At 40.4% G+C, this 24,262-nt stretch overlaps 1 pseudogene; it reads right to left on the bottom strand.

Moving 5' to 3' along the window:
- Window positions 1-13,545: 13,545 nt before the first annotated feature.
- LOC125451265 (transcription initiation factor IIA subunit 2-like) lies at window positions 13,546-13,875 on the bottom strand (annotated as a pseudogene).
- Between the last annotated feature and the right edge of the window lie 10,387 nt (window positions 13,876-24,262).

Below are 24,262 nucleotides of genomic sequence, written 5' to 3'. Positions count from 1 at the left end.
CGCCCATCCCACCCCAGTAACCCTGCATTTTCCATGGCTAATCCAGCTAGCCTGTGCATCCCTGGACACAGTAGGTAATTTAGCATGGGCAATCCAACTAGCCTGCTCATTTTCGGGCTATGGGAAGAAACCAGAACACCCAAAGGAAACCCAAACATGGGGAAAATGTACAAACTCCACACAGAGACTGAAATCAAAACTGGTGCTGTGAAGCAGCAGAGCTAACCATTGAGCCACCATGCCCGCCATCAGTTGTACAGTTATCCAGAACTAGACTAATAATTTCCTTTATATCAATTTATCTAAGTATATCAGATCTGACTCAAATCTCAGACTCTAGCTAAGAGTCAGATACTATCATAGAAGGTCACTGGGAGCAGGGAAACATCTTATCAGAAGTTCAAACTTCCCAGACAATTTACATGTAGAACATAGAACATCGAACAATACAGCACAGTACAGGCCCTTCAGTCCACAATTTTGTGCTGACCCATTATCCTACTAAGATCAATCTACCCTGCATACCTCACATTTTACTATCCTCCATGTGCATATCCAAGAGTCGCTTAAAAGTCTCTAAAGTATCTGACTAAAGGATTACCTCTGGCAGTGCAATCCACAAACCCACCATTCTCTGTGTGAAGAACCTACCTCTGACATCTCCCCCATACCTTCCTCCAATCACCTTAAAATTATGCCCCGTTGTAATAGTCATTTCCGCCCTGGGAATAAGTCTCTGACTATCTACCCTATCAATGCCTCTCATCATCTTGTACACTTCTATCAAATCACCTCTCATCCTTCTTCGCTCCAGTGAGAAAAGTCCTAACTCCCTCAACCTTATCTCATAAGACCTGCCCTCCAGTCCAGGGAGCACCCTGGTAAATCTCCTCTGCATCCTCTCCAAAGCTTCTACATCCTTCTTGGCATGTGTTGACCATAAGTGAACACAATATTCCAAGTGTGGTCTAACCAGAATTTTATACAGCTGTGGCATGATCTCACACCTCTTAAACTCAATTTCCCTACCAATGAAAGTCAACACACCATATGCCTTCTTTACAACCCTATCAACTTGGATAGCAACTTTGAGGGATCTATGGATGTGGACCCCAAGATCCCTCTGTTCCTCCACACTGCCGAGAATCCTGCCATTAACCCTGTATTTTGCATTTAAATTCAACCTTCCAAAATGAATCACTTCACTCTGGTTTGAATTCCATCTGCCACTTTTTTGCTCAGCACTTTATCTTGTCATTGTCCCGTTGCAACCTACAACAGCCCTCCACACAGTCCACAACTCCACCAACCTTCCTGTCATCAGCAAACTTATTACCCCACCATTCCACTTCCTCATCCAAGGCATTTATAAAGGTTACAAACAGCAGAGATCCCAGAACAGATCCCTGCAGAACACCACTGGTCACTGAGCTCCAGGTTGAATACTTCCCATCTACTACCACCCTCTGTCTTCTATTGGATAGTCAGTTATGTATGCAGATTTCCCATACCTCCTTACTTTCTGAATGAGCCTACCATCTGGAACCTTATCAAATGCCTTGCTAAAATCCATAAAAACCTTATCCACTAGTCTACCTTCATCAATGTGTTTTGTCACATCCTCAAAGAATTCAATAAGGCTTGTGAGTGGACACCTTGCAAGAATCCTGGATCCATGTTTGGACACCGCCAATAAATTATTATCCCAAGGGTGTCCAATTTTGTTTTCTTATGAACATTTGTATAAGGGACAGGAATAGACCATCTGACCACTCAAGTCCACGTCACCTTTAATAGTATCATGACTGAAATGATTGTTACCCCATAACCACATTCCTGCCTACCCCTGATGATCATTCATCCCCTTGCTTCGCAATAATCTATCACTTCCTTAAAAATATTCAGGGCGTTTCCACCACTATTTTAGGAAAACAGTTCCAAAGACCCATGATCTGCTATGAAAAAAGCAAAAACTGGCTAATGTCTGCTTTCAATGGTTGATCCCTGATTTTCAAATAGTGAGCCCTAGTTCTAGATTCTTCTACAAGAAGAAACATCTGATCCACATCCCACCCATCAAAACCTGTCAAGATCATACATGTTTCAAAGAAGTCATCTCTTATTATTTTAAACTGGAATGGATAGCTTGGTCAGGTTTTCCTTATGAGACAACCCACCCATTCCAGATCACTGAACTGTTTGAATGCATTTACCATCCTTACTTAAATAAGATGACCAAGACTGTACACTGTACTCAAGATATGATTTTATGAGTGCCTTGTATAACTGAGGGATAAGTTTTTGTATCCAATTCACCTCATAATAAATGATAATGTTCAATTAATATTCCCAATTACCTGCTGCTTCTGCACAGTAGCTTTTTCAAGTCATGCACTATGACATCCAGATCCCTCTGCATTTCAGAGCTCTGCAGTCTCTCACTATTTTGATCTGTTGTCTATTATATTATATTATTATCTATTGTATATATTATGTATCACTATTATAGGCTTCTTTTTTTAAAGTGACATGCCAAAATGGATAATTTCACATTTTCCCACATTTGAGTAAATCTGTCAAATCATTGCTCATTCACTTACTATGTCTAAATATTATTGACTCCTTATGACCTTTCACAACTTACTTTCCTAACTATCTTTGTGTGATCAGCAGAGTTGGCAGCCATACTAGAGTAGGCAGCCATACTAGAGTAGGCAGCCATACTAGAGTAGGCAGCCATACTTTACATTTAAGCAATTCATATGAATTTTCAACAAGTGAGTTTCCAGGATTGAACCCATTTACCTTTTACCATTTGCCTTACATCCTGTGAACTTGAAAATGCTCATTTTTGCCTATCGTCCGCTTCCTGGTAGCCAGCTAATCTTCTACCTGGGCCAACTTGTTACTCTCTGCACCGTGGGCTTTTATTTTTTTGCAAAGCCTTGGATGTGACAGTTGATCCAACACCTTCTGGAACTCTAGGTATGTTAATTCCATCAGGTTGCCACATATTACTTTTTCAAAGTTCTCCAGTGAATTGTTTCAACTTGATTTCTCCATCACAAAATCATGTTGCTGCTGCCTGAATACTACAAACTTATGCAAGTGTGCTGCTATGACTTTTTTTAAATAATAGTTTTGAAAATATTCCCTACAATAGATTTTAAGCTAACTGGCCTGGCATTTCCTACATTCTGTCTCTCTCTCTCTTTGAATAAAGAATAAAGAAGTTAAATTTGCTCATGTGACCTTTACCAAATCTGGAAAATTACAACCAACCCATCAACTATCTCACTAGCCACCTCTTTTAAGAGCCTGCAATCAAGTCATTCAGTACCTCGCCACTTGTCACTCTGCAATTCCAAGAACTTATTCAGTACCTCATTTGTGGTGATTGTAATTTTCCTTAGTTACTTCCTCCCTTCCGTTTCTCAATTTATAAGTAGATCTGAAATATTATTTATGTCCTCAATAACACAGATGCAAGATAACTGATCAATTCATTTGCCATCCCCTTATTTTTGGCTGTTAATTTCCCAAACTCAGCTTCTTTAGGAACAACATATAGTTTGTTCATTTTTTAAACCACCTATATTTCTCGATAGATTTTTCTCATACTCTAATTTTTTCTCCTCCTTTTTAAACTTCTAGTCATCTTTGCTATTTTTAATATTCTATCTACATCTTCTGGTTGGCCCTCATCTTTGTGAAATTATGTACTTTTTCTATATGATAGATATTATTTTTAATTTGATTATTGGGTGTATACTTTGGAATTAGGTTTTTCCTGTTGGAATGTATCCATGCTGTACAGTCTGATAAGTTCTTCAAATGTTTACCACTGTGTCTCCATTGATATAACTTTTAATGTAATTTGACATTTCACTTTAGCCAGCTTTGCTTTCGTTACTTCACAATCTTACTTTCCTCAGTATTGATGTCAGTTTCTCACAAACCAGAACTCTCTTCTTCAACACCAGTTTTTCAGCCACAACTGATGTCTCTAATTTCTCCTCTCCCAATTCTCATGTGACTCAAGTTAGAATCTAGCAATAATGACTTTTAAGATCTGGTTCTTACTTTGTTACCTCCTGCCTCATATTGCCTAAGCACAATCTCTTTTTTCCTGCATGTGGTTGGTATGACAACTGGGTCTTCCATCACAAGTTGACATCCAGCAGATATTTTGAACCCTGGCACTGGGCAGGCAGAACAGTCATCTGCACCCATGTTCTTTGCTGCAGAGAACGGTGCTAATCCTTCCAACTGTGCCATCTCCTACTTCCACTAAAATTTTTTTTCAGTACTTCACTTGAATGGCTTCCTGTACTATGGTACCACAGTTAGGTAACCCATCACTCTGCAGTCACCGCCCTCCTTCAGACAAGTTGAAAAAAATCTGAAACTTATTGGACAATGACAAAGGATGAGCTCTCATGCTCCTGAAAGTTTAGTCACCTTAGTCACTTTGTTCAAAGATTATATCACCTATGATCATTGCATTAACCTTGTAACATGCTTCATAATCTTTTGAACTATATTCTGTCTTACACTATGGAATTGTTTGAGGGTCAATTCTGAGTTCTGTTTTCTTGGGACATCAGGACCTGGGAAGCAGGTTAGGGATTTAACTCAGTTGTAGAATCTGATCCTGGAACATGGCGCCTTTGTATTCCTCAAGTTTCAAGCAGAGTTGAACCCTCAGGAAGGACAGAGGGGATCTTCTAAATTTGGTGCAGTTTAGGGGTCAGGATAGAAAAATAAAAGTGCTGGTAAGACTTCCTCTTTTACTGAAGATTGGTCTTTCCTTCAGTCAACTGCTCCTGAGGCCAAGGAAGACTTTGTCTACACAATCTTTTTCCTGCCTGAAGTAAATGTTCAAAGTTATCAGTTCGTATTTGGCTTCCTGGTGCCTTCCCAGTACTTGGTAATGTAACTCTGCCTCATGTATCCAATCCCATTCATTGCTCTGTGTTGAAAGGCATCCCTTTAATATTTCCTTCCTGAACACCAAGCTTGGTATAATCCATTTACCCAACAATACAATGTAGCAATAGACCTATTGCTAGTTGCTTGAGAATTATCCTTTCCAACCCCTCATTTTATTGTATCACCTGCGCTATTTCTCTCTTATTGCCATCATGACCACTTTCTACATCCCATCCCCACAGGATCCACTACTTTTTAGCAAATGTCCACAATGTCTCACAATTGTGGTATTCTACCCATTGTCTGTCATCTAATTCTTGTGACTTTTGAAGCCTGCTGAGACTTAACTGTGTTCTTGTCTTCATTCAAGGCAACACTTTGAGTGACTTGTTACACTTGGTGACATATCAGCTCAATGTAAGGTTATAGAGTCACAGACTCATACTACACAGAAGAGGCTCTTTGGACAATCAAGTCTATTGCCAACTCTTCCTATACATATACCCATCCAGATGACTTTTAATGTTATTGTATCAGTCTCCAACATTTCCTCTGGAAGCTCATTCTATACATGCACCACCATCTGCGTGAAAAAGTTATCCCTCAGGTCTCTTTTGTATCTTTCCCCTCTCAACTTAAACCTATATCTGTCTAGTTTTGGACTTTACTACTCTGGGATAAAGACCTTGGCTATTTACCCTAATCATGCCCTCATGATTTTATAAACTTCAATATGGTCACCCCTCAGCCTCCGACACTCCAGGGAAAATGGCCCCAGTGTTTTCAGTCATTCCCAATAGATCAAACCCTCCAAGCCTGGCAAAATCTCTTCTGCACCCTTGCAAATTTCACAACATCTTTCCTGTAGCAGGGAGACCAGAACTGAACACAGTATTCCAAAAGTGGCCTAATCAACGTCTTTAATTCATTCATTCTTTCATTGGCAGTCTCTCGCAAAAGAGGATGACTCTGTTCCACTCTCAGGGTGAGTCTGTAGGTGGCTGTTCAGGCTGATGCAGCTCCCACAGATATTGTTGTACCTTGGGGCAGAAGCTGGTCACTGGAAGGGACATGTGGGGTGTTGGTGTGGCAGCATTTTCCTTCTGCTGTTTTCGCCTAGCTTCCGCATTTTCCAAACAGCAAGTCTCAAGGTGCTCGATGCCTTCCCAGATGCTCCTCCTCCACTTTGGATGTTCTTGGGTCCTTGATTCCCAGGTGTCTGTGGGAATGCCAGGCTTCGCCAATGAGGCCTTGAAGGTGTCGCTGAAGTGCTACTCTGCCCACGTGGAGCTGGCCTGCCCTTTCGAAGCTGGGAGTTGAGCACTGGCTCGACGAGTCTTGTGTCAGCCATTCGGACGATGTGCCCAGCTCACCATAGTTGATCAAGGGTGGTCAGTGCTGTGGGGTTCAGTGGAAATCCACAGAGCAGGAAAGGGATAAAGGGGACTTAATTGGATCAGGGAAACTTAAGATTAAAGGTTAAGTTTTCAAAGGCTACTTACAGGACAACACTCGCGGTTTTGCTTCTCAAAGGGGGAACTCATGATATCAGGCATGCATAACCTTTTAACAGAATAAAGCACTGAAGCACACAACAGTGTGTAACCACAGATCAGTTTCACATGATGTAAAGGTACTTCACTGAACAATCGTGATTAACCACAAAGTCAGTTTTAAGTGCTTTACAGGTCAACTTTTAAGTATTTCACTATAGAAATTGTCCTAATAGAATAAAAACAAACACCGTTACATTCAAACAGAACAAGCCACAGAAACCACATAAGAGAAATAAATGCTACCCATGTAAGAGAGCCATTGCAGGTGAGCACTCTGTGAAGAAAATATCTGTTTATCACATCAAGGAACTGATAATTGTAGGAATGTCACGTCAACAACCTTCATGCACAAGTATCTATTACAATACTGTTTAATATGGGTACATTTACTCAGTTTAATAGCTTAAGCTCAAAGATGTGCTAAGAGTTGCTTTCAATAAAGACAACCTTTAAGACTTCTACCCAGTCTCCGTCTCTCTCTTGTTTGCTGGCCTTAGTAGGAACCAAACAGTGCCTTGGTGCTGGGGATGTTGGCCTGGTCAAGGACACTGATGTTGGTGCGTCTTTCTTCCCAATGGGTTTGCAGGATCTTGTACAGGCAACATTGCTGGTACAGCTCCAGTGCCTTGATGTGTCTACTGTAGACAGGCCATGCCACACAGCCCAATGGGAGGGCAGGAACCACAACCACCCTGTAAACCATGATTTAAGTGTCAGACCTGATGTTGTTGTTCTTGAACACTCTTTTCCTCAGACAGCTGAAGACTGTGCTAGCACACTCAGGGCAAAGCTGGAACTCTTTCTCAATAGCTGCCTTGGCCAACAGGACATTCCTGAAGTATTGGAATTGGTCAATGTTCTCTGAGGCGTCCCCGTGAACCTTGGTGGTCTGAGGTTTGCTCCATAATGCCAGGCCAGATTGGTGGAGGACCTTCATCCTGCAGATGTTCAGACTGACACTCAGCCTCTCATAAGCATTTGTAAAGGTGCTGGAGTACATTCTCATTCTTTGCACTTACACACACATCATCTGTGTACTGCAGCTCAACGATACTGATTGGGGTACAAGTTGTCCTATGCAGCCACAACAAGACACCCCAATTCATATACTCCATGCATTGATCAATAAAAGTGAGTGTACCAAACACTTTCTTCACTACACTGCCTATCTGTGATTCCGCCATCAAGGAACTATGAACCAGCAGTCAAACACTCAACCAATCTTTGTTTCATGTGCCAACTTACCTATCATCTCCCCAAAATTCTCATCTATATTTTTCACGTATATCACAAACAATAAAGCACCTGGCACTGATCCCTCTGACTAGCCGCTAGTCACACAAATAGCCTCCTACCACCACCCTCCTACCACTAAGCCAATTTTGGATCCAACCTGCCAGGTTAACCTGGATCTCATGTAGTTTTATCTTTTTTATCAGTCTCCCATGTCAGACCTTGTCAAAACTTTTTCCGAAATCCTTGTAAACTGCACCAACTCTACTACCCTCATCTACACACCTGATCACCTCCTTGAAAAATTCAACTAAATTTACTAAGCATGACCTCCATGCGACAAAGTCATGCTGTCTATCCCTGATCAAGTCCTGCCTCTCCAAGTGGAGATTAATTCACTCCTTCAGAATTTTCACCAGTAGTTTCCCTACCATTGATGTTGGATTCACCAAATTGTAGCACTTTGATTCATCCTTACCATCCTTCTTGAAAAGTTGAACTACATTAGCTGTCCTCCAATCCTCTGGCACCTCCCCTGTGGCTAGAGAGGGATTTAAAATTTGGATCTGAACTACTGTAATATCCTCCCTCGCCTTACGCAGCATCATGGGATACAATTGATCCAGACCAGAGCATCTCAGTGGTTAGCACTGCTGCCTCACAGCACCCGAGAGCTGGGTTCAATTCCAACCTTGGGTGGCTCTCTGTGTGGAGTTTGCACATTCACCTCATATCTGTGTATGTTTCCATTGGGTGTTCTGGTTTCCTTCCACAGTCCAAAGATTTGCAGCTTAGGTGGATAGGCCATGCTAAATTGTCTGTAGCGTACTTGCTAGGTGGATGCAGGGTTACAGGGCTAGGGTAGGGGACTGTGTTTAAGTGGCATGCGGCAGACAGCCAGTATAGATTTGATGGGCAAAACAGCCTCTTTATACAGCATAGGGATTCTATGATTTGTCCACTTTTAAGATGCTATTTAGAAATGTGTCTCTTTAATCTGACTGCCCACTGAAACCAATAAGGAAATGTGTCAAATATTAAGGAAATGCAGACATAAAAAACTCAAAGCTACCAGCAGCAATACAGTGACAGTTCAGCAATCCTTAATAATGCAACCCAGTAGTGACCTCAACCAATATTTGCATCAGAGCTGTTAGCTATCAATGTTAATACAAACTGTTTAAACTAAACATTAATTAAAAAGTTGCAGCTATGTCTGTCACAATGTTGCAGATTTGAGTAACTGAAAAGGAATCAAAGGGATTAGAAAGAGAACAAAAGTTAATTAAAAACAGTGATGAGTCACAATAAGGGATTAAAGTTGGTATAAAAGTGAGAAGAAATAAATGAACATTAAAGACAGAGAGGAAATAGAAAAATACTTTGAAGCAGTTGAAAAATACGGTGCAACCAGAGTTGAGACAGGAAGACAAATTTAGATCAGCTGATAAAGGCAAGTCTAATTGGTACGATAGATTATTAGATTTTGAGTGGAGAAGTTGGCTTTAGAGTTAGAGAGGCTGAACCTAATCATTCGGGAACTGCAATGAAGTGTCTGGTTTGCATCCTGGCAATCAGGTCATTGTTAACTTTTTTAATAGTTTCTGCAAAACCTCTAAACCAACGTATGGCAAGGCTGTGCCGTGAACAATTGGTTCATAAAATATCCAATGTCTGTGGATTGCCATCATGGAGACTTCTCCGTCCTCATCCATCTGGTGAGTATGGAAACTCTTCTACTGAACAGTGATTAATCATTAACAAGTGAGTGTGTAGACACCATTACTTTTCAAAGTCGAGGTCATTTTATTGATCATTGCAACAGGGATATTTTGAGCATATGATTTTTTTTTAAACGATCAGTTAATCAGCAGGAGATAGTAAGAACTGCCGATGCTGGAGCCTGACATAACACAGTGTGGAGCTGGAAGAACACGGCAGGCCAGGCACCATCAGAGGAGCAGGAAAGCTGACGTTTCGGTTCGTGACCCTTCTTCAGAAACCCTTCTTTCTGAAGAAGGGTCCGGACCCGAAATGTCAGCTTTCCTGCTCCTCTGATGCTGCCTGGCCTGTTGTGTTCATCCAGCTCCATGTTGTGCTATCTAAGACAGGTGGGACTTGAGTGTAGACTTTCTAGCCAAGACGTTGGAACACTACCAGTGCAATGCAAGGCCTTTACTTTGAACACATAAACTTTTCAATAATAAATACCCAAAAGGCAGCATGTAAGACTAAAGGAACCAGATGGATTTTTCCACAACAAACAATGATTTCACTTCATCATCACAGTAAATACCTGCCCAATCAGATTATGACATAAATTGAGCTGAAGTTCCACCAGTTGCCATGGTATGATTTTAACAGAAGCTCCCAGAGTATTAGTCTCAATTTCTGGATTATTAGTCCAGTCAAATTATCATTGCATCACCATCTTCCCCACTTGACTATGCTGTCAACTCCACTTTCTTGCCTGGTCTTCCAAAACACTTCAGCCGCACAGATTAAAACTTAGTCGAACTCAGTCTTAAATGTTTTCAATGACTCAGGATGTAGAGAATTGCAATGATAAAGACCCTGTAAGAGGAATAAATTCCTCCTCGTCTCCATCTTAAATGGGAAACATTCCCAGAGGTGCTAAAACCCTCTGGCCATTACTTGCACTTTAAGGAAACTCTAATGATTGCAACCAAAAATTCCACAATTTCCATCTTTATGTCCCTCAGTATTTTCCCTGTCTGGGCTGAGTAGCTTCCTACTTCAAGCCAACCATTTAAGTTCCTCTTGCTTATCTGCTATTATCCAATTTAATTTTTCTAATCCCTCCTTTCATAACACAATAATATCATCTTTAAATTTAATGAAGAAAAATAGAAGATATTTGTAAATACTTCATGATCTCAGGCTCAACAAAAAGATCCTTTTAATGAGCTGTATCATAATATAAAATTGTTTTACGTTCCCTTTTTATGTTATCTGCTAACGCATCCTTCCTGAAATAAAGGGTCTGGTAAATTTAGCAACATCTTGTGTTATGAATAATTATTTTGTTGTAGTTGATTATGAGTAAGTGAGAACAGAAATTTCTATATTCGTGCAGGCTCGAATAGCAGAATCAAGTGATGCTATTCCCTGTACATAGCATGAAAATTTGCTGTACACAGAAGGATGTAGCCAGAGGAATATTACCTAGCTCTGTGAAGTACTTTACAGAGAATTTCCGGTGAAATGTTTGTACCCCTTCATTCACCACTTATGTGTCTCCCTGCATATACCAAAGAAAGATCATGAAGAGATAATCATTGAGAGAAAAGGTAAAGCTACAATGGTCCTAACAGACCATAGAACCACTCTCTCATATTCGGGAGATGACTGATAATGGTGTAATCTGAGGGGCAGAATGCCACAGTTGAGGGTGAGTCCTTCATGTAACCTCAGCCTTTATAGCAACTGTACCAGCTGTCCAGCCAATTGGTTTGACAGAGAGCAAACTTATATTGAATTTATCTTTATATTATATTGGCACAAGCCTTTGCTATGTTTTCATATAAATAAAACATTCTTGGGATAGTAAGACTTTCACTGGGGATTATATCTGAACGGAATTGGGCTAAGTTCCTTGTGGGGCATTTGACAGCACTATTGGGAGGCTTTAAGTTAACTCTGAGGGGTTACAGGAGCCAGGAGAGAATAGTAGAGAGTCACACTAAGGGGCTTAAAATATTGGGAGAGATACATAGCAAAAGTACAGAGAATTCAAAGCAAATAGGTGAATGACAGCAAGGGAGAAATTGAAACATTCTAAATCAGGATTGTATTGAATGTATGTGAAGAATTGTTAATAGGAATGGTGAGTTGCAGACCCAGATTGCCATGTGACTGAAGGTAGGGCAGGAAGGGTTATTAAATTTCCCTGTGTACAGGCAGTTTAGAAAAGGTCTGATTGGAAGAAACGGACAAAGGGTGGTAGTATTGATAAGGAGAGTGTTACAGAACTGAAGAAAGAGTATACCATGAGGACTCAAGGACAAAATTGATTTCACCATAGCTAAGGAAGAAGAAGAGAGCAATGACATTGCTCAGTGTGTTTATTGTACCATGAGAGGGAAGGATGTAGAGGAATAAATCTTCAAGGAAAGTACAGAGTGACACATTGACATGGAATAGTAATAATGGAGGGATGTTAATTTCCCAAATATAGAATGGAATAGTGGTACTGTTCAGGGGAGAGACAGATGAGCATTCTTAGATTATGTTCTGGAGAATTTTCTACAGCACTCTGTGTTCAGTCTAACAAAAAAGGAGGCAGTGACATACTTGGCTTTTGGGAATGAGGTGGCCAAATAAGTTAAGTCCCAGCAGAGAAATAATAATCAGTGTATCAGAAGGTTAAGGATGATGGTGGAAACTGAAAACGGTCAATCCAGAGTAGCAATGATATGGAAGTTGATGTTATTGAGGCAAGAATTGATTAAACCAGATCAACTCAAGCTAATTATTGACAGGAAAAGCTATAGCTGAATAATAGGCTACCTTCAAAGAAGATATAATTTGGACACAGTCAATTTATAATCCTTCAATAGGAAAAGGTAGGGCAAATAAACCCAGCGATCCTTGGATTTAAAGGAGATGGAAATTAGGATAAAGCAGAAAAAAAATCTTTTTATTACATGTGTTAGGTGAAAATTACGATTGAGAAACAAGGTGAAAATTGATGAAACAAAATAAGAGGTGAGAAGCTGGAATATGAAAAAGTACTGGTAACCATTAAGTAGCAACAGCCCCCCTTTCTCATTAGTGAGATAGAGAGAAAAAGAATTGTTGACAAGTTTAATCTGAGGGTCACCACACCTCAAACAAAGTGAAACATTGAGCACACAGGACATTTATGATAACCTCAGTCAGCAAAGGAATAAAACCCACACTATTGACATTACACTCCAGCTGTTCAACCAACTGAGCTAACTGACCCCACTAATGTAATGGCAAATCCTAAAGTCATCCTTATGTATGTAAATAAAAAGTAATAAATAATAATAATAATAAATAATAAATGGAGGAGTATGATCAATTCAGGACCGAAAAAAGATCTGTACATGGAAATAGGGGTCCCAGCTACAATAGCAATTGAATGTTTTGCATTTATCTTTACTAAAGAAATAAATGTTCACCAAGACGTAGTGACAGAGGAGGAACCTCCTTCACTAGATGTGGTGGAAATTGGTAAGGAGAAGGTATTTTACAACCTCTTGGTACTTAGAGTTGACAGGATACCAGGACCAGATGACATACATCCAAGAACATTGATGGAATTGAGTGTGGAAATTGCAGAGGCATTAACATGATCTTTCAGTTTTGCCTGATGCCAGAGAGCTGGAGAATTGCAAACATTACACCATTGTTTGAAAAACTGTTGTAAGGATACACTCAGAAATTACAGAGCGGTCAGTTCAACTTTGGCAGAGAAAAACTTTTAGAAACAATAATGTGAGTTAGGATTAATAATCATATCTCCAAATATGACATATTTAGGGAGAGCCAGCATGGTCTTTATAAGGAGAAATCCTGTTTAACACACTTCTTTTCTTTCATATTTACAAAAAGCTTTATTACAGGAATATATTTCAAACATTAAAAAAGCCAGATGTTGAATTTATAAAATATTATTCCCATGGACATTGACCATATTGGGAAACATTTAACCCCTACTACTTGTGCTGTGTTGAAGCAGATACAGATCAGGAAGCTGATATCTAATAATCAGAATTGTTCACAATACGTCTGGTGTGGGTGCTGTTTCACTGAAAGACCTTTATCCATTTTGAGATTAATCTTGAGCATTTAAGTAAGTATTTTTGGCATCATATGCTACAATCTTCACTTTGCCTATGTTAATTAAATCAGTGACCCCTCAAAATTTGATGTAATTTAGGGCAAATGCCCAACCATTATCACAGAATTTGCACATATTCAAAAAACATCTGAAGTTGACTCGGTTCTGAACTCTCTGGCCTAAGGCGCTGTTGATTGCTTTGTCAAACTGTATCATGATCTGCACAGCCTGCCAAGGAATGATCTACTGGGACTATGTGATCTTGCCCAGGCTCTCCTGAGGGCTGTTGACAAGAGTCATGTACTCGTGGAACTGGTATACCATCTGCTGGAGAAGCTCAGCAGGTTTGGCAGAATCTATGGAGAGAAGTCAGACTGAATGTTTCAGGTTGAGTAACCCTTCCTTAGAACTGAAATAATCCCAGTTCATTAAAGGATCATGATCAAGTGGGCAGAGATTTAAAGTGAATTGGAAGAAAAGTAAATGTGGTGAGAAAAAGGACTTTTCACACATGTTTGGGTCTAGAAGTGTGGTGAGTTTTTCCAGCACTTTCTGCGTTCATATTAGCGCTGATACTCACGCTGGGCACTGCCTAGTCATTGAGGAAATGCAGATGCACTGGTCCCTTGCTGTGCATAGCAGTGTCTAGTTTTCTGTGATAACCTGCTGTAATGGAGGCGCTAGACGTTTCACTGGGTTTTCCACCTGCTCTATCTCTGCTCCTACTACCAATGGTTCTGACCCCAGGAGAATCCATATTCTATTTTCCCCCTTTTGGGAACTTGCACTGTCTCTTCTCACATTTCCTGATCATCTACAAATAAAACATGGCTTATATCTGTCCTACTTGTTTCGGTTTGTTTTGAACACCCACACTTCCCTTCATCCTGTTCCCTTTTATTAATTATTTTTCTTAGCCCAATTTATAAGCCAGATATAGATTCCTCAAAACACTTACACCCCTACCTCCAACCCCCACCCACCATGTGTCACGTTCTCAGGGTCAAATCATGATTCTGCTCTCATCCTGGTATGTGGCAAACTGTTAGCTACTAGGGTCCTCAACAAATGATTCCTGAAAGTCCCTATTAACTGGGCCTGGGCTATATTCTCCCCCAGTACCTTTCAGATATATGGTCATAGCATATCTGAAAATGCATGCAGCATCTAGCCTGCTAGCTGTCTAGTATGCACAATTTTGAAGAATGTGCTGTCTTGTTTATGTCCTAACATCACTGAAGTTCCATCCTGTAATCCATCCTTGGTGCCTCCTCCTAATTTAATGCCTGCTAACATACTCTGATACAGTTTCTCATCTAATGAGAAAAGGATTCATTTTTTTCATTTTGTTCTCATCATAGTTATTACTTCCCCAATATCTGTCCAATACTACCAAAATAGAAGCAAAACTCTTCACCTTTCAACACAATGGCCTGCATTTCCTGTAATTGGTGACAAATGGGGAGTAAAAAAATCATTTTACAATCGTCCTGGATCTTTCTGCTGGGGATAGACCAAACTTTTCTGTTGTATAAGGCACATCTGTCTCGACGGTTGTAGTGTCTGGGGAGTCAGCCAGCAACCACTGTACTAGATCCTGTCATTGTGTTCTTTCCCTTCCTCATCCCAGTAGACCCTAATTTTTCCTGCCATCATAAAACAAGGCATGCTCCGACCCCAGATAATGCCAGGGATAACATACAAATTTTCTTACAAGGCCACTTCATCATGACCCAATTCTGGAACTACCCTATATTCCACCTCAATATCCTTAGCACCCTACTGTACTCCCTGTGCATCTATGACTGTGTTGCCAAATTCCAAATGCATGCCATCTACAAGTTCACTGATGACACAACCATAATGGGACAGATATCTAGCAATGACGAGTCAAAGTACAGAAGAGAGATAGATGGCTTTGCGACGTGGTGCAATAAAAACAATCTGTCTTTCAATGTCAGCAAAACTAAAGAACTGATTATCAACTTCAGAAAGAACAAAGGAGAACATGCCCCCCACCTGCATCAACGGAACTGAGGTTGAGAGAGTGAAGAGCCTCATGTTCCTCAGAGTGACGATAACCGATGACCTGTCCTGGGCTTCCCATGTAGCTGCGACAGTCAAGAAGGCACAACAACACCTTTCCTTCCTCAGGTGGCCCAGAAAATTTAGCATGTCCATAAGGTCCCTCACCAACTTCGACAGAAGTACTGTTGAAAGCATACTGTCCAGGTCCAGGTGCATAACAGCCTGGTATGGCAACTGCTCTGCTCAGGAGAGTAAGAAACTGCAGAAGGTTGTGTGCACAGCCCAGACCATCATGGAAACCAACATTCCATCCATACAGAGATAATGGGAACTGCAGATGCTGGAGAATCCAAGATAATAAAGTGTGAAGCTGGATGAACACAGCAGGCCAAGCAGCATCTCAGGAGCACTGCTGCTTGGCCTGCTGTGTTCATCCAGCTTCACACTTTATTATTCCATCCATACACTCTACTTACACAGCTCACTGCCGCCCCAATGAGGTGGTCAACATTGTCAAGGACCCATCACATCCTGGTAATGACCTCCTACAACCGCTTCCATCAGGCAGAAGATACAGAAGACTGAACACATGCACAAATAGGTTCACGAGCAGTTTCTTTCTGGCCATTATCAGACTGTAGGATGGACTCTATCTTCAAATAATGTAACTTGCAAAGTGACCTGTATGCTTCTAAGTCTTTTTGATCTGCACATTCTTTGCTTGCTGTGGTTTGTCTGTACCGCTCATAAACGAAGCTTTTCACTGTACTTTGGTATACTTGACAATAAAATCAATCAATCAACAGCCCCTCAGCCACGCTCATGTCATCTAAGTTCCTGGAGTTCTTCTTGTGCTGAGCACTGACAATTTTTACTTCCCGTGATCTGAAACTGCAGGGACGCGATCACATTCCTAATAGTTTCTCCCTGTGCTTTCCTGTCCAGCTTTTCATTATTTATAACTTGCACCAATCTCTATCATGTCTCTGCCACTTGCCCTGTTTTTGGATTCCTTTTTCATCTCTGGCTACTTTACTCTCCCTTCCAGAATCTGAATTTGATTTTGCATAAACATTGTCTAAAGTTAAGATAAATGATGCGTTATTAAAGCAACTATAGTCTTATCAGACCATAGGACTGCTGTCATACTACAGACAAACACACACAGAACTGGTTGTGGTTATAACCTGAGTTTGACCATACCTCAGGCAATGTTAGGGCAGTAAAACCCTTTATAGAAACCTCAGTCAGTTCAGGAAAGCCTCCACTATTAACACCACTTCTTAGTACAGCCTCCCGTCCAGCCAACTGACCTTTGATCTGACCATATTATTGTCTTCTACCAGCTGCTTTTATCCAGTTGATGTCCAGTACATTCCTTATTTGAACAATAAATCTAATCCTTAATGCACTGTCTGTACATTAAAGTATGCTACAATTCCCCACTCATCCAATCAAATTGAGGGCAAGATGCTACCTGAACTTTGTTAACATAAATTCATAGATGTGCTCCGCAATTGCACACTCTTGATAACCGAGTTATTACTAATATTCTGAAAAGATTAAAATTAAAGTGGAGGGAAATTTGCATTTGTCATTTCAAAATATTGCTTGAAAATGCATCTTTCAATATGCTCAGTCATGTATGTTACACAGGAGCAATGTGGTTCATTTCATGCTAGAGAAGAAATGGGACAGAAGCTCATCTCAGAGTCAACTTGAACTGCAAGGTTATGGACAGACTAAGGCAGCCTCAGATAGAGTGTGTAGAGAGGTTGGAATTAGTGACAAGTGTACAGAAATCGTAATGACTTTTGTTCAGCCAAAGGAATGAACAATGTATGTTAGACAAATGTCCATGTTAAAGGAGTGATGAGAAAATGTAGTGAAAAGGTTAAGTATACATCTCCAGAATACATGTGAAAACTATTTCATGTCAGCAGATAACTTTCAGAGGTGTATCTAATGGATGACGAATGACGGAGAGCCAAGGATAAATTCTTGGAATATTCCAAAAGTAACGGTGTTTTTACTAGAAGGGAGGCTGTTGCTGGAAATCTTGTGGCTGTAATCAGCTAGTTAAGTGTGGCCAACCTATGACATGGTTGGCAATTATTAATATCCCTTTATTGATATAGTGATACATCTTGAAGTGATCTGTTTGATTATTAGTCCTTTGAATTTAGCTACTTGAGATAACTTAACTCTTAAGCATCCATTGGGGTGCCAGGTAGAGTGCACACATTTTCTACTCAAGATGTGTCTTCCATCATATTCAGAAAAAAACCTGGGCCAATATGCATACAAATTAGAGGCTTAATGCCAGTTTAAGGCCTCTTGAAGAATGCTTTGCCTTGACGTAATTTGTTCCAGACAGGACTGTACTCCATTAAACCAAATTGCAAGTTCGTCGGTCAATAAAAAGGAAGTTTTTGACATTTACTCATCTGAGTGTGGAGTCAGTAGGAGCTGGAGAACTGTATTATAGAAGGTTGGCCACTCTGCGCTTCTACCACTGATGGTTGAAAAGTGGTCTCCACCACAACATGCGTTCTCCTCTCAACTTATCCCCGCTTGCTGTATATCTGACTAGTCCTTCTCCCTAACATTGTTTACCTAAAGGGAACTGCAATGTTAACATGCAGCCTGACCTTGGGCCTTATCATTCAGTCACATGGCATGGATCAAATGGCAGCTCACTCCCTGCCCAAAGCAACCTGAATTACTCAGTCACAAAAAGAACTGCAAAGTATAATAACGCACTTATAGCGGTGGGGATAATTGGTTCAGAGGAAAAGAGCATCAAAACAGTCTAAATAATAGGTCATAAAGGAACAAGTTCCGCCACTGTGGGTAAAAAATAGGAACCAACACCTCACAAATGGTGTAACATTTTGCCTTCCACTGGATGATGGTAGCCCACCTCCCAGAGCTGTTGACTCAATCAGACTCCCTGAAGTCTGGAAATCTCAGAGTTGAGGTGTCTTCAAAGATCACTGAGGCTTTTTATTGGGGAAGCTATTGCCGAGAAGGCAGACCCTCTTGATCAGGATTGGGGGTGTTTGTCCAGGGTGTGCTGTGTCTTTGGTAGTTTCTCTTCATGGAAACCCATTATTATCATGTGAAAGGGTCTAGCAAGAATACTGAGATCAAATGGAACTGGAGAACAGGTCATAGTCATATGTTCATTCAGGGATAATTGGGCAAAAACTGGCTTTACGCATATCTGGGGAATAAGTAATCTGCAAGTTGGAGTGTTGTGATGTATAAATTGAAATAGGCCTGAGTTGAATCTAACTACTGTTTCAACCTCCAGTTCTTAGGAGATTTCTCCTGATGCTTTCCTCCACCATTTATCAGTCCACCTGCCTCCTTGTTGCACTCCAAACAGATGGGAGGATTAAATCCATAATACTCCTGTTTTCACTGCTGGAATTTGGTTTCTCTTCCAGGTTATGCCCAAGATACTGGCAGAAATGACCATGCAGAGAAAATAAACATGAAGACAATTCAGAGAATGAACAGCAACAATAAGATTCGGCAGCTTGAACTAAACCATGGACATGAGCCATTTAACAAACACTTCAAGCAAGATGATCAAATGTCAGATATTTTTGGTTCTGAGACTGAAAGAAACAATATGATTCAGACCACTCCTTCACACAGAATCAACCGCAGGCAATTCCAACTGGGAGACATCCCACTAGTAGAAAGATGTTGTGTGTTGGGCTGTAACATTTGGAAGCTCACTTCACAATTGTGTTAAATGTGAAATGAGGGTGACTGTAGATCTGTTGCTCAGGAATACTTGATATGCATATATATGAATCTCAGAATCAGTCAGATTTCATAACCAAAGAATAAATTAAAATAATTCAAACTCCTTACAAAAAGAGTAGTCTGTTGACAGCCTATTTTGGAATTCAAGGCTGGCACATCCTGCAGGATTCTTTACTCATCATCATTGGAATCTCCTGCACAGTTTGATAATCTATATGCTAACATCTCGCAATGGGTGTTGGCCATGAGAAACATTATGTTGTCATGAGTTTCACATTTTATAGAGAAATTGTGTTGTGGTTTTTCCTCAGGACTGACAGTCAAACTGAAACTCTAACAATACGATTAAGGGCAACCTTGATTACTTCATTGTCCTTCCATAGTGTCTCAAAATTATCTTTCTCAGCAATCCACATAATCATTTGTATAAAAATCACTGATTATTCTTTTAGATTTTCTACACACCATCATTTCCATTGCTAGGAGAGACTCAAAAAGAGAGGTTATGAGCTGCAACAACAACTTGCACTTATATACTGCATTCAAGGTAGAAAGCAACATCTCAAGAATCTTCAGAGGCATAATCAATCCAAAAATATGCCAAGGATCAAAGATGGCAATAGCAGGAGGGGTAATCAACAACTTGTCAAATGAGAAATGGTGCATAACCAACAAAAACAGAAATTCTGGAGAAACTGAGCAGTTCTGGCAGCATTGTAGAAAGAAGACAGCGTTAACGTTACGGTCTGATGACGAGTCTCTGGGCTTGAAAGATTTACTCTGCTTTTTCCCCACAGATGCTGGCTAGACCTGCTCAGTTTCTCCAGGAATTTTTGTTTTTATTTCAAATTTGTTTTATTTCAAAAAAACTTGCAGTTCTGTGTTTGATATAAATGTTGCATAGCAACAGTTAAAATTAGGCTGTGCCTCATACTGTTATTGCCGAGCTGCACCTTATCTACAGGGAGATAGGGAACTTCTTTTCCAATCGAGTACCATCATCAACACCAAACATGATCTGAATTTACATCACAGAGTTGTGCCATACTCTAGAACACCTTGACAGTAAAGCCCTGGGAGGAGGCCTTGATGAGTGAGAAAAGGTAAAGTTACATTGTCATAACAACGCCTTGTGTGTCAGTTGGAGCAGAGGATCTCCCCAAATGCCCCTTACAGAATCTTTTCACAGCCCTCCTTATCTCTGGATGAAAATCCTGAATCAGCAATTTATTCATCCAGTGAATCATTTCTGTTTCCCACCTGATCCCCAATCAATTCCAACCATCCACAATTTCCCTCAGCCAACTCACAGCTTTTGCTCAGTGAGTACTTGTTCCTATAATTCTCCATCTGTCACCTCCTGTTGTTAAGTTCCCTGCATCAGCCTGCCAGCCATGAAATAGGTCTGGCCAGAGGTTGGGTAAGATTCTGTATTCCCAGGCTTTCTGGGCATGCTGCCAATTTCATGCTGTCAGTTGCGTATGTATGGTACAGTACAGGCAGCGTGGTTTTGGGTAAAATGAGTTTCACAGAGGGAAGGGAATGAGAGACGTCCTGGAATGTGGTGGAACTGTCAAATGGTAGACATAGCCTGCATAAACATGCAAACAATTGGGCTAAAGTGGCAGCACAGGCAACCAATGCTACACAGAGGATACTAGGAAACCCTTGATGGATACCATATGAATTTGTGCTAGTGACATGGTCAAGGTTTCAATGCTTTCCTGAGTCACGAACTGCAAAGGAGCTGGAAACATGGTGTATGATTGAGGTTGTTAATGGCAGCTTTAGTGAGGAGTAATGTTTCAATCTGAAAGATTTGGAGCCCAGTAAATAAGTGTCAAACAAGAAACCTATGTTCTTGGAAATAACATTAAAATACCAAATAGGAGCTGGAAAGGTAGAGCTGGGCATAATCAGGAAGCCACAGAAAATAATGCTGCCAATTGGTCACATGTAGACAATGAAGAAAGAGGTGCAAAGGATGCATGTTTGGGAGGATCCTTCAGGTATACTTCATCCATCCATTCCTAACTTAACATCCAGACACTGAAGGTGGAAATTAACGCCCCAGGAGGCAGTGACCTCATTGATAACCATGGAACTTGGTTATTTAAGAGCAGTTGTATTTATAAGGAATGCAGCACAAAGATTTTGTCCCTGATTTTAGCTCTGTACTTTACGGCAGGTGGATAATCAGAAGCTATGGGGAATTGGGGCCAATGAATGTGGGTGGAGAGACCGGATTGGGGTGGTGATATGGAAGCTGGGTTTAGGTGATAGGCATGGGTGAGATGAAATGAAGGGGTAGAAGTTGCGGGGTGAATGATTATTCTGTAAATTTACTTATAAATGCAGATTGTACAAGGGAAAAGACTGTGGCACAGTTTCCATTGAAAATTACTTCCCACCTAGCTCCCATAACAATCTTTAAACTTTTAAAGTCAGTAGCTCTCAGATTTTATTCTGTGCCTCAAACTTAGTGTGACCCTCATTGAAAATTTGTGAGCTTTGAAGGAACTTCAGTTGGAACAATGAGTTTGAAAAATGTGGATTGCGTCTCCCATATCCACCTTCTTTCATCATTCCTCTTCATTTCTGCACCCTTCACCAACAAGCTCATCTTTCCCTCTTACAACAGCACTCTCCTCCCATCACCCCATCAATCCTCCATCTCCACGTCCCCTCACCAAAACACACCCTTCCTTTCTGCTCTACTAAACTCCATCCCTCCTCCCTTCATCGCCACCCACCACCACCCCCTCCCCTCACCATCCATCTAACCCTCCCTTCACAACCAACCCCCATCTCTCCTGCCTTTCATGATAAGGAATTTTTGCTCCCTTCACCAGCTACCCCATTTTTCCCCTCTTCAAAATCACATCAGTCTCATAGACCCTTATCTACTCCCTCCTTTCATCACCAGTCACCCTCCCCCTTGCTTCACTACCTCATGCCTATCTTCCTCATCTTCACCTCATCTCCATTGCAGGACAGTTGATGAAAAGGGGAGCAAAATGAACATTTTCTTTTTTACACAAGGTCTCACACAGCCAGAATCAAGCCTCCCTGAACATCTATTAGGTCTATTAGCTCTGCAGGTGGGCTACATTGTCAGTTATGTCCATGATGATAGCTAACACTGTGTCAAATTCCTGCACAAAAATATCCAGTATATGCCAGTGTTTATGTTTCACATATGCTTGCTGAACCTACTTCATTGGACATTATCTGCAGTATGTGTCTCTTCCTTTCTCTGACATACAGTCATCTTGACTTCTCCTTGAAGATATCTATGCTATTTGATATAACTATGCACTTGATATTGAATCTTATTTTTCCACTCCATTTGGGTAAACCAAGAATTCTGATTTCCTTATTTGACTAATTAGTGACTGCTTGGTAATGATGGCCCTTAGCTCTGCACTCTAGCCTCAGTAGGAACACCTGTTCTACATTAATACTCTCAAATTCATTCATAATTTTAAAAGCCTTTAGATCATCAGACTTCTTCATAAAGAAAGGAAACTATATGCTGTCCAGTCTCTCCTGACATAGAGACAGTCTACTAGACTGCTACCCATTTTTGCAAATCTTTTCTGCAGATTTTCCACTGTATCTATATCCTTTGTCTATTATGACTAGAAGTGTTGGGAAGTCATGTTGAGGTTGTACAGAACACTGGTGAGGAAGTTTTACAGGGTGACCTTATAGAGGCTTATAAAATTATGAGGTATACAGATAGGGTTAAAGGTAGGTATCTTTTCCCTAGGATGGTGAATTTCAAGAGACAGGGACAATTTTTTTGATAAGAGGAGAGAGATTTAAAAAAAGACAGGATGAGCAATTTTTTTTACACTGAGGGTGGTTCACATGTAAAATGAACTTCCTGAGGAAGTGGTTGACCCAGGGTCAGTTGCAACATTTAAAAGACACTTAGATAAGTAGATGAATAGGAAAGGTTTGGAGACATATGGGCCAGGAGCAGGCAGGTGGGACTAGTTTAGTTTGGGATTATGTTCAGCACGGGTCATTTAGATCAAGAGTATGTTTCTGTGTTGTATGACTGTACAACTAAATGCCTTCCCAAGGTTCTGAACATGTTTAACATTACCCTCATGTTTTTCCATCTAACCTGCTAAACATAAACTCCACTGTTTGCCAGACCCACTAAATATATTTTCATTCACATTTCACCTACCTTTAATTGTTCCATTGCATTGCCTAGACTAGTTCAAAACTTAGCACCCATTGAGCTTTCCGTTGTGCGTGTTAAAGCAACATGTCTCATTGTTCCCTGAGGCTGAAGGAAATTACTGCCTCCCGAGATTCATTTAGAAAGGAATAGGTACCTGGTCCAACAGGGCTTTTCTCTCCAATTATTAAGTACATTATTAAATGCAGTAACATATTGATGAAATGCCTGAGAACATGCTAGCAATTTCAAAACTAATGTTAATTCGGGGTTACCAGATTGAATTTAATCAATTATTCATACCATTTCTTTCAATGTTATAATCTGTTGTGACATAGCTATTTGTTTTTCCAAATCTATCAAGTCCTGGCCATGCATTGTGGGCACTACATAGATCACCTTTGTAGATGTTATCCAAAAACTCTAATAGCAGATTCACATTTTTAACATTATTCAACTGACAAGACATTTAGCTCTGAAAATATATGTACTTACTTGTTCATCTTTTACTTTATTTTACTTCTACTTCTAACTTGGAATGTATTCTGTATGTCAAGCATTGTTTTCTCTATGGTGTCTAATTCTTTGTCTTATTTAGCCTATTACTGAAGTTAAATCCCTCTAGCCATATTGGCCCAGATATTCTGATGGTGCTACCATTGGAGCACAATCATGTGTATGCAAATACTTAGGAAACAGCAGCTGGAT

Source organism: Stegostoma tigrinum, chromosome 3, assembly GCF_030684315.1.
Source record: "Stegostoma tigrinum isolate sSteTig4 chromosome 3, sSteTig4.hap1, whole genome shotgun sequence".
In the NCBI taxonomy this organism is placed as follows: Eukaryota; Metazoa; Chordata; class Chondrichthyes; order Orectolobiformes; family Stegostomatidae; genus Stegostoma; species Stegostoma tigrinum.
The sequence above is the reverse complement of the archived record's forward strand: the minus strand, read 5'-3'. Positions and strand labels throughout refer to the sequence as shown.